This window comes from Azolla caroliniana, unplaced genomic scaffold (assembly GCF_043228905.1).
Source record: "Azolla caroliniana isolate FFs.n. ecotype wild unplaced genomic scaffold, voAzoCaro1.0.p SCAF_2, whole genome shotgun sequence".
Taxonomy (NCBI): Eukaryota; Viridiplantae; Streptophyta; class Polypodiopsida; order Salviniales; family Salviniaceae; genus Azolla; species Azolla caroliniana.
Genome location: NW_028230437.1, coordinates 6845641 through 6859563, shown reverse-complemented (window position 1 = coordinate 6859563; position 13923 = coordinate 6845641).

The following is a 13923-nucleotide window of genomic DNA, read 5'->3' as shown; positions in this document are numbered from 1 at the left end:
ACACGACAAACACGGAGAACAAACATGTGGGCTATTTAGTGTAAGATAAATAAGTGATGTAGTCCATATGGAAGTAGGTAATGTCTAAAGTTGTGTATTGTATGTCATTTTAACTAATGGAGTATATTCTTCTTTTGGAAAAAAAAGAATCTTGAATTATCCACTTGCAAACTTTCCACATTAATCACCTTCTTTTTCATTTGCCTTATTAGTGTTCCCATGCTTGAATGATTCGAAGTAGCTTCTTAATATGCTAAGTTGGCAAGGACTTTGTGAAGAGATCTACACAATTATCCTCTAAAAGACAATACTCCAACATAATTATCTACTTCAAAATGAGTTCTTGAATGTGGCATTATACTATCTCAAAATGTTTGGTCTAGCCATGAAACATTGACTTTGTTTACAATAACAATATAAAGTTGAGTTTCACATATTATCCACATTGGTATCTTGATTTTTAGTAGAAGTTTTCTTAGCCATAATTCTTCATGTCACACATAACATGTCAACTTGTAGTACTTTTGTGTTTAGAATAATGACACACTCGATTCATTCTTCTTATCCAAAAAAATATGTGACTTATGGTGACTTTACTCTTATTGACTCATCCATGCATTGTAAGAACTTATATGAGCAATTAAATACCTAAAATAATGATGCCTTATGGTTATGGTTCTCTTTCACAATGCGCACATTCTTTACAATTCAAGATGTATGTAAAGAGGGTTTAAGAAATTCACCTCTCAAAAGGTAAGAGACCTTCAATGTATAAAGGTTGAAATTCTCAAATGGATGTGAAAGGGAGCACAAACATGGATAAGTGATATTCTAATTGTGCATTGCAATATGGCATGTCCTATGATTGGAGTACAAATTGGATTAAACCTTTACATAGATGTGGACATGTGATATCCTGTATTCGGCCTCAAGATTGGGTAGTTCGACTGCTAGCCGTCTACTTGTCCAGATCCGGCTGGATGTCTTCCGGAAGATCCGACTCCTTGTTTGGATCCAACTTTTTTGCACATCCCATCCGGAGGGACCAACTATCCCAACAAAATTTGTACTAGGTTCAATTGTTAAGATACATGGCACAACACTACTTCACAATGAAGAGACCATCTTCGAGATCTAAAGCTTAACAAAAGTGCCTGAAGGTGGTGAATTGGTTAAAGCAATGAATGAAGAGATGCAAGACCTTTATGACAACGAGAAGTGGGATCTTGTCCCATCTCATCCACATGAGAAAGACCTTGTATGCCGATGGGAATACAAATCGAAGCATTAATTTAGTGGATTTTGATTACAATCTTCGATCATTAGTATAAATTAAACCTATTTGGAAACCTCAGGGGAATTTCAACTGATATATGGCCAAAAGTGATAAGAGCAAGTACAATTTGAACAAGATTACGAGACAATATAGTATTTGATAAGATGACGATAGACCATTAATGCACGAGAGAAAATTGTGGTAGTATTAGATTTTGATTACATTCTTTGATCATAGGATAATTAGTTAGAAATAAAACTAAATTGCATCCTCCCTTATCAACCATTTGGCATTCATGTCTTTGTTTAAGAGTTATAGACTAGGTTCAAAGTATTTTTGCAACAACTTGTTTCATCCAGTTCCTATCCTAAGTGTGAATACACATGAGTATTTACAATGTTTGTAAAATGCACATGTGTAAAGACGATTGATCTTCCTATCCAATATTCATATAATCATGACTGTAAACCATATTGTTTTGGTGATGGTTCACACCGTGTTCCAACACTAGTGCTAGTCTATGACACCATTTTGACATTGTTGGAGAAGTTTGAGTCACATCATGCATTCAATATAGTCCTTACCAAGTTGCACAAATTGCACTTTTCCCTTGACATATAGGGACATATCTTCATTTGGTATTTCTTTTTAATTGGATTTGAAGGCGTCATACTTCAAATTCGAGGGGCATCGTTGCCTAGCGTCTAATTTATGCTAGATAGAATGGCATTGCCCATACACTTGTATTGTAGCTTGTTAGAGTGCACTCGATGCACAAATCAATTTTTAGTTATCATCTATTCTATTTTAATTGGTGGCTTACTTCAAAATATTTTGAAACTTCTTATTTATCAATTTAGCCACATTGTTTGCTTGTGCATAGTACATCATACTAACAATCATTGACAATGACATATCAATTTTTGGCCTCCCAAACGAGATGGTCGATGTAACAACTTTGTTAGTTGCTAACAGGCAATGCAACAAGACAATGAACTAACAACAAATACTCTTCAAAGATGAAGCATGTAATTGAGGAAGTTGTGTTGTCCTCGAGCAATTTGTTTACCAACCAATTTATACAATAATTAGTGGTAACCAAGATGTATCGGTTGCTAGTGCTTTGCCATGCTTTGCATACAATAAAAATCCTACGGTGTGTGATGTGGGAAATGCATAGAGGAAATAAGTTAAACTAGGAATATAAAAAAGACTGAATGATAGATTGAGGGTGTGGTATGAAGGACAATTAATGAGTTGCATTTAAAGACATTAAAAAGTCTTAGCTCATTGGTAAAAACATGAGCTATGAGTGGAAAGGTAAACATCATGATTATCTTTTTGCTAGCATCAAGTGCCAAAAGGAAAAGTAGAGCATGCAAGTGGGAGAAAAAAACATGGTGCATGCTAAAATAAAAAAACACCCACTAATTTTTTTCAAGAGAGAGCATCTTGAATCCTATAAAAAATGGATGAGAGCTCATTGTGTGGAGGGACATAGCCAAATTCTAGAGAAAGAGCTAGGGTTGTGAATCAAGAGGGCGTGCAAGATCAACAACGACAAAAGGTGACATGGTTGTTATTTGTTGAGATGTCGACGGTCGTTACCAAAACTTGAGGATATCCCCCAAAGCTCTTCTGGATCTTATCCTTTCCATTTTTTCCTATCTTATTCATATCCTTCTTCTATCACTTGTTCACTCCATGTAACAGAGCCGAGCATTTTCTCGTTATACCTGCACTCTCTAAAACTTACTATTGCTTACAAAATCTTAATATAATTTTGTTTCAATATTTTGTGTAAATCCTTGTTTGAGGTCTTCATCACGAGGTTCGTGAGTGACTTTTCGGTTCCCAATTCCATGTTCATGAAAAGCCTTCAAGTTTGAAGAGCCATTGACTCTAAGGAGCATTTGAATCTGACAAGCCTTCGAGTCTAGAGAGGCTTCGACTTTGAGGAACCCTCAACTCTTAAGAGCCTTCGACTCTACGGAGCCTGCAACTTCAACAAGCCTTCAAGTCTAGGGAGGCTTTGACTCTGAGGAACCCTCGACTCCGATGAGCCTTCAACTCTGAAGAGCTTTTGCATTCGGCGAGCCTTCGAATCACCTAACATCCGCAACTTTCTAGTCCTTGTGTCCTCCTTGGTTTAAGTGCCCAGTGGTCCCACTAAGATTTCACATGCACGCCCATAACTTCCCAAACATGGTGCCAAATGAAATCATGGAAAAGAAAGTATTGAAAAAAATAAATGAGCGGGGATTTTATTTTTGGGGGTTCTCTTCCTCTTTCTAGGGAGATTAGGTGGTTTGCCTTAGGAGGCTATAAGGTTTTTACTCTCTCTGTAACTCACTTATTGGCTTACCTACTATAACATACTATTACATACATAAGGTTTTTACTCTCTCTGTAACTCAGTTATTGTCTTACTTACTATTACTATCACTTATTGGCTTACTTAGTTGGTTGTTGGGCAACATAAGTTCACTTGATTAGTTGGTAAGGGATCTAGTTATAGTTTTGTTGAGGTATCAGTTCTCTTGGCTTCTAATCATTGATGAGGTTAGTCACAATGATTAGTAAGTGTTAATAATTGTTGAGCAGACAAGCTCAATCGGATCTGGATCGGCTGAATAAGCCAGAGCCGGATCGGTATCCGCAACAGGGAACCAGATAGGTATCCGGAAACAAGAGCCGGATCGGAGAGATTGATTGGATTGTAACCGGTAGGCCGTTGGAGATCTACAATCTTAGCCTAGTACGTAGGCAAAGTCCTTGGAGTTAGTATTAGTCGCTCGTATGAGCATTGAAGTACTTGTCAATACTTCTGTCAGTCCTTTTAAGGACTTGTATTATAAGTGTTTTGTAGGACATTTGTATGTACAGAGTGTTATTATTTTGCATTGAGTTTACTATTCTGCTCTCTCTATCTCTCCTCGTGTAAGGTTTCCATTAAACATGTGTTTATATTCTTTAGTTATCTAGACAAGCCAGTTTTATCTTAGCTTCCACAATCGTATTCTTTTACATGGTATCAGAGCGCGAGGGTTGAGAACATCTACAGTCGACAAGCGTTTTCTGAAGACAAACCCTAACACCTAGTAAAGAACAGACAGAAGAAAAATATGGACCAAGGAATGGCTAGCTCGCTCTCGACGGAGAAGCTCGACAAATCCAACTATGCATATTGGTCGTACAAGATGCACTAGTACCAGCTCGGGCATGGCTACTGGAGTTATGTCGATGGGATGTGGCACACAGGGACTTCCTGACTTGGGAACAAGCGGCAAGCAGAGTTATGTACTGCTTTGTGTCCAGTGTCAACTGCTGAGCCATATCTAGGACGCCAAGACGCCGAAGGAAGCCTGAAGATGATCTTCGCCGCAAGCACCACGACCCGAAAGCTACAAATCCGACAAGAGTTGAGCAATGTCCGACAGAAGGACATGTCGATGGCTGACTACACGGCCCGGATCAAAGACATTTGCGACTCACTTGCCTCTATCAACGTAATTGTTGAGGAAGATGAGATGGTGCATGTTTGTCTCGGGAGCCTGGTGTCGAAGTTCGAAACATTCCGGACAACGGTTTGTACAAGGGAGAATACGCGCTCGTATTTCGACTTACAATCGATGCTCCTTGTAGAGGAGAACCACGCGGTTGCGTCAACGAGCATGCACACCAACAATAAGACGATGTACATGGAGGCGGATCGACCCTGTGGTCGTGGCGGACGAGGTGGATTTGCACGCGGTGGAAGCGGCCGACAAGAGCTGAACCGAAGGCACAAGGATGGTACCGACAACAGTTCCGAACCCTCCAAAAGCAAGGGGAGTCAACGCGGCACCGAAAACCGGCAGGACAAGACCGTGACAGACTATTGGTACTGTGGCCGGAAGGACCACACAGAGAGCGAGTGTTGGAAAAAGTGCGCTGATTCGGACAAGTCCGGACGGGGAAGCCGACAAAGCTCACACTACATTGAAGGATCAGAAGGATCCGGAACCGGTAAGACCGAAAATGGGCCAGCCTTCGTGATGAAGCCTAAGGCAAACTCGATGAAGAAGACCACTTTATGATCGGAGGAAGTGGGGTTCGTTGACTCTGGAGCATAAACCACATGACGAGCCATGAAGAGTGGTTCTCGTTTCTGGAAAAGCCGTAGCAATAGGGAGTTGTCGAAACCAGAAATGACACTCCTCACCCGATTGTGCATGTCAGAGAAGTTCCCTTTGTCACGGACAAGTATAATAGAGCAGTGCGAAGACAAGACTAGAAAACAAGAGAGAGGAAAAGAACAAGAACTCAACTTATAGAATTCGTGACTGGCGTTGTTCACCTTGATTAGAATCAAGGTGCACTTGAGTATTTATACAAGAAGGTAGGGCTATGTAAGCCAACTATAAATAGAGTATGCATGCAATAGAGAATGCATGAGAATGTGTGCAAGCTAGAAATAAGGATGCATGCAAGCTAGGAACTTCCAATGTTCAATCTACACTACATGAAGTTGGATTTTGTACAACAATGCATATGTAGCTCAATTAGTTTGGTTGCCCAATAGAGACCATGAAGTCTTGGGTTCAATCCTGACCTTCATCCGTATGGCATATGTCTATGACATTATCCTCCCTCTAAGGCCGCCGTGGTCGGTTTATGAGGGCATCGTTGATGAAAAGCGTGAATTACCTCTGATGCATCTGTAAATGTGTAATTGGTTCCCATGCGGCATCTGAAAGAGTGTAACCTTTCCATAAGACCAAGTATTGAAGTCTTCATCGACGCAAGCGGGAGTCGAAGATCCGGTCAACCGCTTCCCTCTAAGGCCGCCTCCTAACACCCGTAGCCAGTTTATGAGGGTATCGTTGATGAAAAGTGTGAATTGCCTCCAGTGCATTTTATAAATGTGCAATTGGTTCCCATGTGGCGTTCGAAAGAGGGTAACCTTTCCATAAGACCAAGTATTGAAGTCTTCGTCGACGCAAGTGGAAGTCGAGGATCTGGTCAACCTCGTACTCCTTACCTGTCAATAATTCTACGGGGGGCGACGACGGAGGTTGTCATCCCGGAATGCGAGAAGGATGGTAGAGTTCGAGGTGAGAGACGTGGAAAACATTGTGAAGCCGAAATGTGGGGGGAAGTGCTTGAGGATACGAAAGGGGCCTAGCTTTTTGTAGTCGAGCTTCGCACATGGACATGTGGTTGCGATGTGGCAACGTAGCAGCCAAACCATCTCACCGACTGCGAAGGTCGGCACGGCCAAGAGATGTCGGTCATCATGAGCTTTATATTGTTTGACAATGGCACGAAGCTCGAGGGAGAGGTCACAATGGACATCTTGTAAGGTGTGGGCATACCTCTTAGCCGATGGATTGACGGAAATCTCCAGGATGGAAATGCTAAAACGAGGGTGGAAACTGTAGTTTGCAAAGAATCGGGAAACCTTAGTTGAGGCATGGATACTATTATTGTAGGAAAATTCCGCCATGGCAAGGAAGTCCACCCAATCGTCTTGTTGGTCGCTGACTGTACACCGGAGGTATTGTTCGAGGATTTGGTTGACTCTTTCGGTTTGCTCATCAGTTTGAGGGTGGTGCACGGTTGATAAGTTCACAAAAGTCCCGAATGTCTGTTGAAGTCGGCGCTAGAAGTGGGAGATAAATTGAGGACCTCGATCAGAAGTGACATCCTAAGGTAAGTCGTGTAATCGGACAACATTTTTCAGAAAAAGGTCAGTTGTCTCCTCCCCCAAAATGGTTTTTGAACAGGGGACAAAGTGAGCCATCTTTGAAAACTGATTGACGACCACTAGCACCATGTCATGGTAACCGACTCGAGGAAGGTCGGTGATAAAGTCCATGGAGAGAGATGCCTAAGGTTGACTGGGAATTGGAAGTGGGTGTAGAAGGCCGTATAGACGATGGTGAGCCACTTTGGAGCGAGCATAGAAGTCACAATTTTTGATAAATTCTTTGACCAATTTCCAAGGTTGGGGCCACCAAAATCCCCGAGATAGCAATGCTAGCGTTTTCGTGACCCCAAAGTGTCCGACAAGAGGATCATTGTGGCAAGTTTGTAGTACTCGGATGCAACATGTGCCAGTTGGTACGTAAAGGAGGTAATTACGATAGAGTAGCCCATCCTGAGTTGTAAAGTGATTGAGATCCGAGCTTTGCATTTCTTGGGATGGGTTGTTGAGGCGCGCCATGATGTCAGTAGTGAAAGGGTTCGACGTGGTTGTTTAGGCGATCTCGTTGAGCAAGGAATCATCATGTAACATATAGGCTGCAAACATATGGAGTTAATTAGGCCGCAATAAACAATGCGATTGCTGAGAATTTGTGTCGTCACTTGGGTGTAGTGCAACGTAGGGTCGTTGAGATAGAGCATCCACTTCCCCATGTTGAACGTTGGGTCGAAACAAGATTTCGAAGTCATAGTCGGCGAGAAAAGATGACTAGCGAGCCTGCCTCCGATTCAACGTACGAGTGGTGGTGAAGTAGATGAGATTCTTGTGGTCGGTCAGCACCTGAATACAATGTTGGGCCCCAACCAGATAGGGTTGCCATTCGGTGAAGGCCGAGATGATAGCTTCAAGTTCCTTGTCGTAGACCGGATAATTGATTTTCGGGGTTGCAAACATATGTCAAGAGTAGAAGGCAACTGGATGCAGGGTGTCGTCGTCGTCGGGTCGAGACAAGACCGCACCTATGGCAAAGTTGGAGGTGTCGGTTTCAACCTGGAAAAGGGAGGCTGCATGAGCGATTCAGTCGGAATGACCAGTTCGATGAAGAGCTGGTGAGTAGTGGAGACTTGACCGTGCTCTCCCTGCGCAAGGAACTATATGCAAAGAGAAGGGGAAGAAGAAGATGCCAGAATATGGCATTGGCAAAGACGAGTCGGATCGGAGTGAATCCGACTCCAGAAAGAATGAAGAAGGACCTTCGGGAAGGAAGTCTGAGCTGGCCAAGAGGGCATTGCAATCGGCGAATGCAAAGTTGCGTCAATCGACCTGCCAGAAGAACCCCGTAAAAAGGTACAAATATAATGAGTACATGGTGCATTACTATGTGTACATAACAGAAGTGGCGGAAGTGTGTGAACCAGAGAGCTACGCAGAAACGGCAGAGGACACACATTGGCGTGTCGTTATGGAGGAAGAGATGTGGGCACTTGATGCCAACGACACATGGGACTTGGTTGACCGTCCCCGACATTGCAAACCGATCGGTTGCAAGTGGGTGTACAAAGTAAAGTACAATGCTGACGGTTTGGTCAACCGGTACAAGGCCCGGTTAGTGGCCAAAGGATACACGCAGACCCATGGAATCGACTATGATGAGACCTTCACTCCGATAGCGAAGATGATGACGGTTCGTGTGGTGCTAGCGTTTGTTGCGGCAAGGGGATGACATCTTCACCAAATAGATGAGAAGAATGTGTTTCTTCAAGGAAACCTTGAAGAACAGGTCTACATGATCCAACCCCCTAGTTTTCAATCGGTAGTGTGCCGGTTCAAGAAGTCCCTTTATGGACTAAAGCAAACCCCCGTGGTTGGAATTCGAAGATCGCGCATTGGTTGCGTAAGATGGGCTTTAGGGCCTCTGTCGAGCACTGAGGCTAAATATCGGGGCACTACCGTTGCCACCTATGAAGCCATTTGGCTTCGACGACTGTTACAAGACCTACGGATAGAAGTACTGACTCCAATCCCAATCTACTGCGACAACATGAGCAACATGCAACTAGCCAAGAACCTTGTGTTCCATGCGCGGATGAAGCACATAGAAGTGCATTATCACTTTGTGCGTGAGTGGGTCCTCAACGGTGAAGTAGAACTCCGGTATGACCGGACGGATCGACAGGTTGCTGACATCTTCATGAAGGCGCTTGGAACCGACAAGTTGCAACATTTTTCGAAGATGCTTGGTCTTCAACATCTCGACATGCCGCACTTGAGGGGGAGAGCCGGTACGGAAATTGGGAAAATAGGAGATGGCACCAAACAAAGAGTCAGAGCGATAGGGGGAGACAAGAAGAAGAAAAAGGAATTCGAGTCGACCAAAGAAGTCGGCACATCTTATAAAGTCGGAACACGCGGCGACGGCAATAGAGTTAAGAAGGACAGAGCCGACAAGACCCGAATGTGGTCTGATGTGGTAAAGGGCCTGAAAATTGATGACGAATTGGAGACAACTAATTCGGACAAGAGCTGGAACGAATCGGAGACAACCGATTCTGAAGAGGAGTTCAATTCGGAGGAACCAAATGAATAGAAGGCCAAAAGGACGAGGAGGCAGCGGAAGTTGACATCGACACAGAGGAACCGACGGGTTGAGACGCGTCGTAGTCGCAACAACAAAGGAGCTAAGATGGGCCTTCTGAGTAGACAAGCCAACCGAGAAGGTCGAGGTGCGCGAGACCGGACGGGTCATGGAAAGCGGAACCGGACTGGTCGAGGAGTGCGAGCAAGGCGGGAGGATGCCAGGGGGAGCCGGAGAAGAGGACCGACTACCACTGACACTGACACCACGATCCGACCTCAAGTTGAGCTTGAGGGGGAGTGTTGAGCGGACAAGCTCAACCGGATCTGGATCGGTATCCGAAACCAAGAGCCAGATCGGAGAGACAGATCAGATTATAATTGGTAGGTCGTTGGAGGTCTACAATCTTAGCCTAGTACGTAGGTAGATTCCTTGGAGTTGGTGTCAATCGCTCATATGAGCATTGAAGTACTTGTCAGTACTTTTATCAGTCCTTTTAAGGACTTGTATAAAAAGTGTTCTATAGGACATTTGTATGTACAGAGTGTTATTATTTTGAATTGAGTTTACTGTTCTACTCTCTCTATCTCTCCCGTGTAAGGTTTCCATTAAACCTGTGTCTATATTCTTTAGCTATTCGGACGAACCGGTTTTATCTTAGCTTTTGCAATCGTATTCTTTTACAATAATTAGGTAATTAACTAGGGTTAATTAGGGTCTAATTATGTGAGTGTTGTCTAATTATGTGAGTATTGATAAAGCAACGGAAGGTTATGTGATTTGTGTGTGTATGTGTGTGAGAGGAAGAGAGAGAGGAAGATTCACTTATGAACAATAATATAAATGGGGTTGATTAACAAGAGTGTAGCTAAAGACTTTTCTCTATATTAATAAGAATCAAAATACAACGATATCCACAATGTGGTATATATACATCTCATGTGCAAGGGTGCACATGTGTGAGGAGAATATAGGTACAAGGATGTAAGTCCTATATTCAATGAACTCGGTAGTGGAGGATCTAGAATGTATCCTACTCAAGTACAAATTCCTATTTAAGGCTTTAAGGTCAACATTTTTAACTAGATTCTAATTATGTAACTACTAAGTTACATGGTTGACAAAATAGCTAAACCTAGTTGAGCTTGATATCTCAACACGCCCCCTCAAGCTCAAGTGTGAGGCGTCCGACGTCTGGTTTGGTTTTTGGCTTCATCAGCTTTTGTCCGGCCTAGCAGTTTCGAATCCTCCCCCTCAATCTGATGACAAAGGGTTTAGGATGTAAGTCCTATATTCAATGAACTTGGTAGTGGAGGATCTAGAATGTATCCCACTCAAGTACAAAATCCTATTTAAGGCTTCAAGGTCAACAATTCTAACTAGATTCTAATTATGTAACTACTAAGTTACATGGTTGACTAAATATCTAAACCTAGTTGAGTTTGATATCTCAACACGCCCCTCAAGCTCAAGTGTGAGGCGTTTGACATCCGATTTGGTTTTCGGCTTCGTTGGCTTCCATCTGGTTGGCAGTTTTAGTTCCCATGTAACTTAGTAGTTACATAATTAGAATCTAGTTAGAAGTGTTGAGTAAATAGCTAAACCTAGTTGAGCTTGATATCTCAACACGCCCCCCTCAAGCTCAAGTGTGAGGAGTCTAACGTCCAGTTTGGTTTCGGCTTCGTTGGCTTCCATCCGGCCTGGCAGTTTCGGTTCCTCCCCCTCGACCTGGTTATGAAGGCTTGCAGCGTATGGGCGAAGGCCGATTTCTTCCACCCATCGTGGGCCATGAGCCACTTCATGGTGTTCTTTTCTCTAGATGAGTGTCAAAGTTTTTCGCTTGCCGATGTGAGTGCCTTCTTTACCCGGGGTGTTTGCATGATGGGCACACCAAACTCACTATCTAGTGAGGGAGCCGACACATCCGAATCATTGTTGTTGGCTTCCATTCGTCTGGCATGGTAGTTTCGGTTCCTCCCCCTCGACCTGGTGACGATGACTTGTAGTGTGAAGTGGGCGAAGGCCAACTGCTTCCACCCATCGTGGGTCACGAGCCACTTCTGTAGAGCTCTTTGGCTCTTGTTCGGCCATTACCTTCATCGCAAAGGTATAATGATGGGCCATATACTCATTGTAACCGAGTCGAGTGACGAGGTTCTTCTCTCTAGATGAGCGTCGAAGTTTTTTGCTTGTCAATGTGAGCACCTTCTTTACACCGGGTGTCCACATGATGGGTACACCAAACTCAATGTCTAGTGAGCAAGTCGACACATCCGAGTCACTGTCGTCGGGGTGGCCGAATTGATATTCGGGCATCTTTCCTTTGCCTTTGTTCGATTTGGCCCCTAGTTGAGACGTGCTTGGAAGTCTTGAAGGCTCATGTGGTCCACTTAGCTCGGTAGAGCTTGGACAGTCCTTTGGTGAAGGACTTGGCTAAGTATCGTCCTTTGATTTGACGTTCAACTCTTCCTCGGTCGGTTCGGATGGAGCCGAATTGGGCTTATACCAAGATGTTGATTCGTTGAAAACTACATCTCGACTTACTCGAACCGCTCGGGTCGAAGGGTTGAAGCACTTGTATGCCTTTTTCTTGGCTGAGTATCCTACGAGGATACATTTCTCCGACTTCGCGTCGAGCTTTCTGTCGTTGTTTGTTCAGGATGCGTACATTCACAATGCTTCATGTAAAGAATCGGATATGATTCTTGTGCAGCGGAAGAGTTGTGTGTTATGTGTATGTGTGAGAGGAAAGAGAGAAGAGAAGAGAAAACACAAGATAGATTAGAAAAATAGAATACTCAAGTTGAAGGTGTATATTCACAAGGAGAATAGCAAATACAAAATGTAGCATTACAAGGAGTCACAACCAACACTCTATGAAGTAGGAGAAGGGTATTTTATATAAGGTCACCCACTCTCTTGATTAACTCGCTACAACAACTACTCTCTCTTGGGGAATGTGAAGACTCACAGTCATGGGGAATATGGAACTTATTAGTTATGTGTCATAGAATATGATTCTATGACACATAGTTAATGTGTAGAGAGTAGTGGTGTGACTATTGACCTTCGAGTGATCATAGATTCTCAAAGGGCGTGTTCACACATTGCACTAGGTTGAGCTTGATTCTCAACACGCCCCCTCAAGCTCAACGCGAGTCGGTTCCTTTCGGTTGATGTCCGCTTCGGCTGGTATTCGGTTCAGACGATCTCCGGTGTCCGCTTCGGCTCGTACCCGGTTCGGAAGGTATCCGGTTCTCTCTTGTACTCCCCCTCAAGCTTGGCAAGTCAGTGATCATCAATCCAAGGTCTGCCATGAATTGCCGAAGCTTGTCGGCTCCTAGGGCCTTGGTGAAGATGTCGGTTGTCTGAAGATTCGTGTTGATGTGTTGAAGGTTGACATCTCCGGCCTGTACGCGCTCTCAAATGAAGTGATAGTGCTCTTAGATATGCTTTGTGCGTGCATGGAACACCGGGTTCCGAGGCAAAAAAATACTACTCATGTTGTCGCAGTAGAGGGGAGTCAGATCCTTGATGGGAATGCCCAAATCCTTCAAAATCCTCTTGAGGCATACAACTTCACATGCAACCACAACTGTGCCCTTGTATTCGGCCTCCGTGCTTGAAAGTGCAACGGTAAGCTGCTTCTGACTGCTCCAAGATATTGCTTCGCTGCCGAGCGAGCAAACAAATCCGGATATCTAGGGACCATCATTAGAATAAAGTATGTATAGAATCCATATATGTACGCATATAATGTTACCTCTATTACTAATCTTTCTCACATGATTCTAATATGTTTCATGTATAAGAAAACTAATGTGTGTCAGAAATATATTGAGTTCAAATCTTTAGCTCATAAGAAATGTATTGGTTACTTCGTAGTTTGTAATGGAGATGTTCGATCATTGAAGTTAAATATGACCAACTACAAGGGCATGCCACATGCAAGATTATTTTGTACCACGGGGAGATAATGGCTGACAAATTTACTTCATAATTGGTGCCAAACAATCCTACTTGAATCATGATTGATTGATTATTCATATAAGGGCGGTTGATCACTATGACATGGGCCTAGTGATTAACATGTATTTAACTTTGTTAACGCTCAATGAATATTTCATTTACGCTCACTCATGTAAACGTGATCCATTACACAATAAAAAAACCTAGACAATTATATTTTTGTGTCAAAACATGTCAAAGATTTGTATAAAGCCTCTGTAGGCACTCTCCAAACCCTTGACACATGCAAGCAAGGTTGTCTAGCATGAATTGCTTACGTGGGTTATCAAGACATGTCTTTTGGCTAGCACACACACACGAGTAAAAAAGCAGGAGTCTAGATTTCATGGATGATGCATTATACGAGTGTGGGAC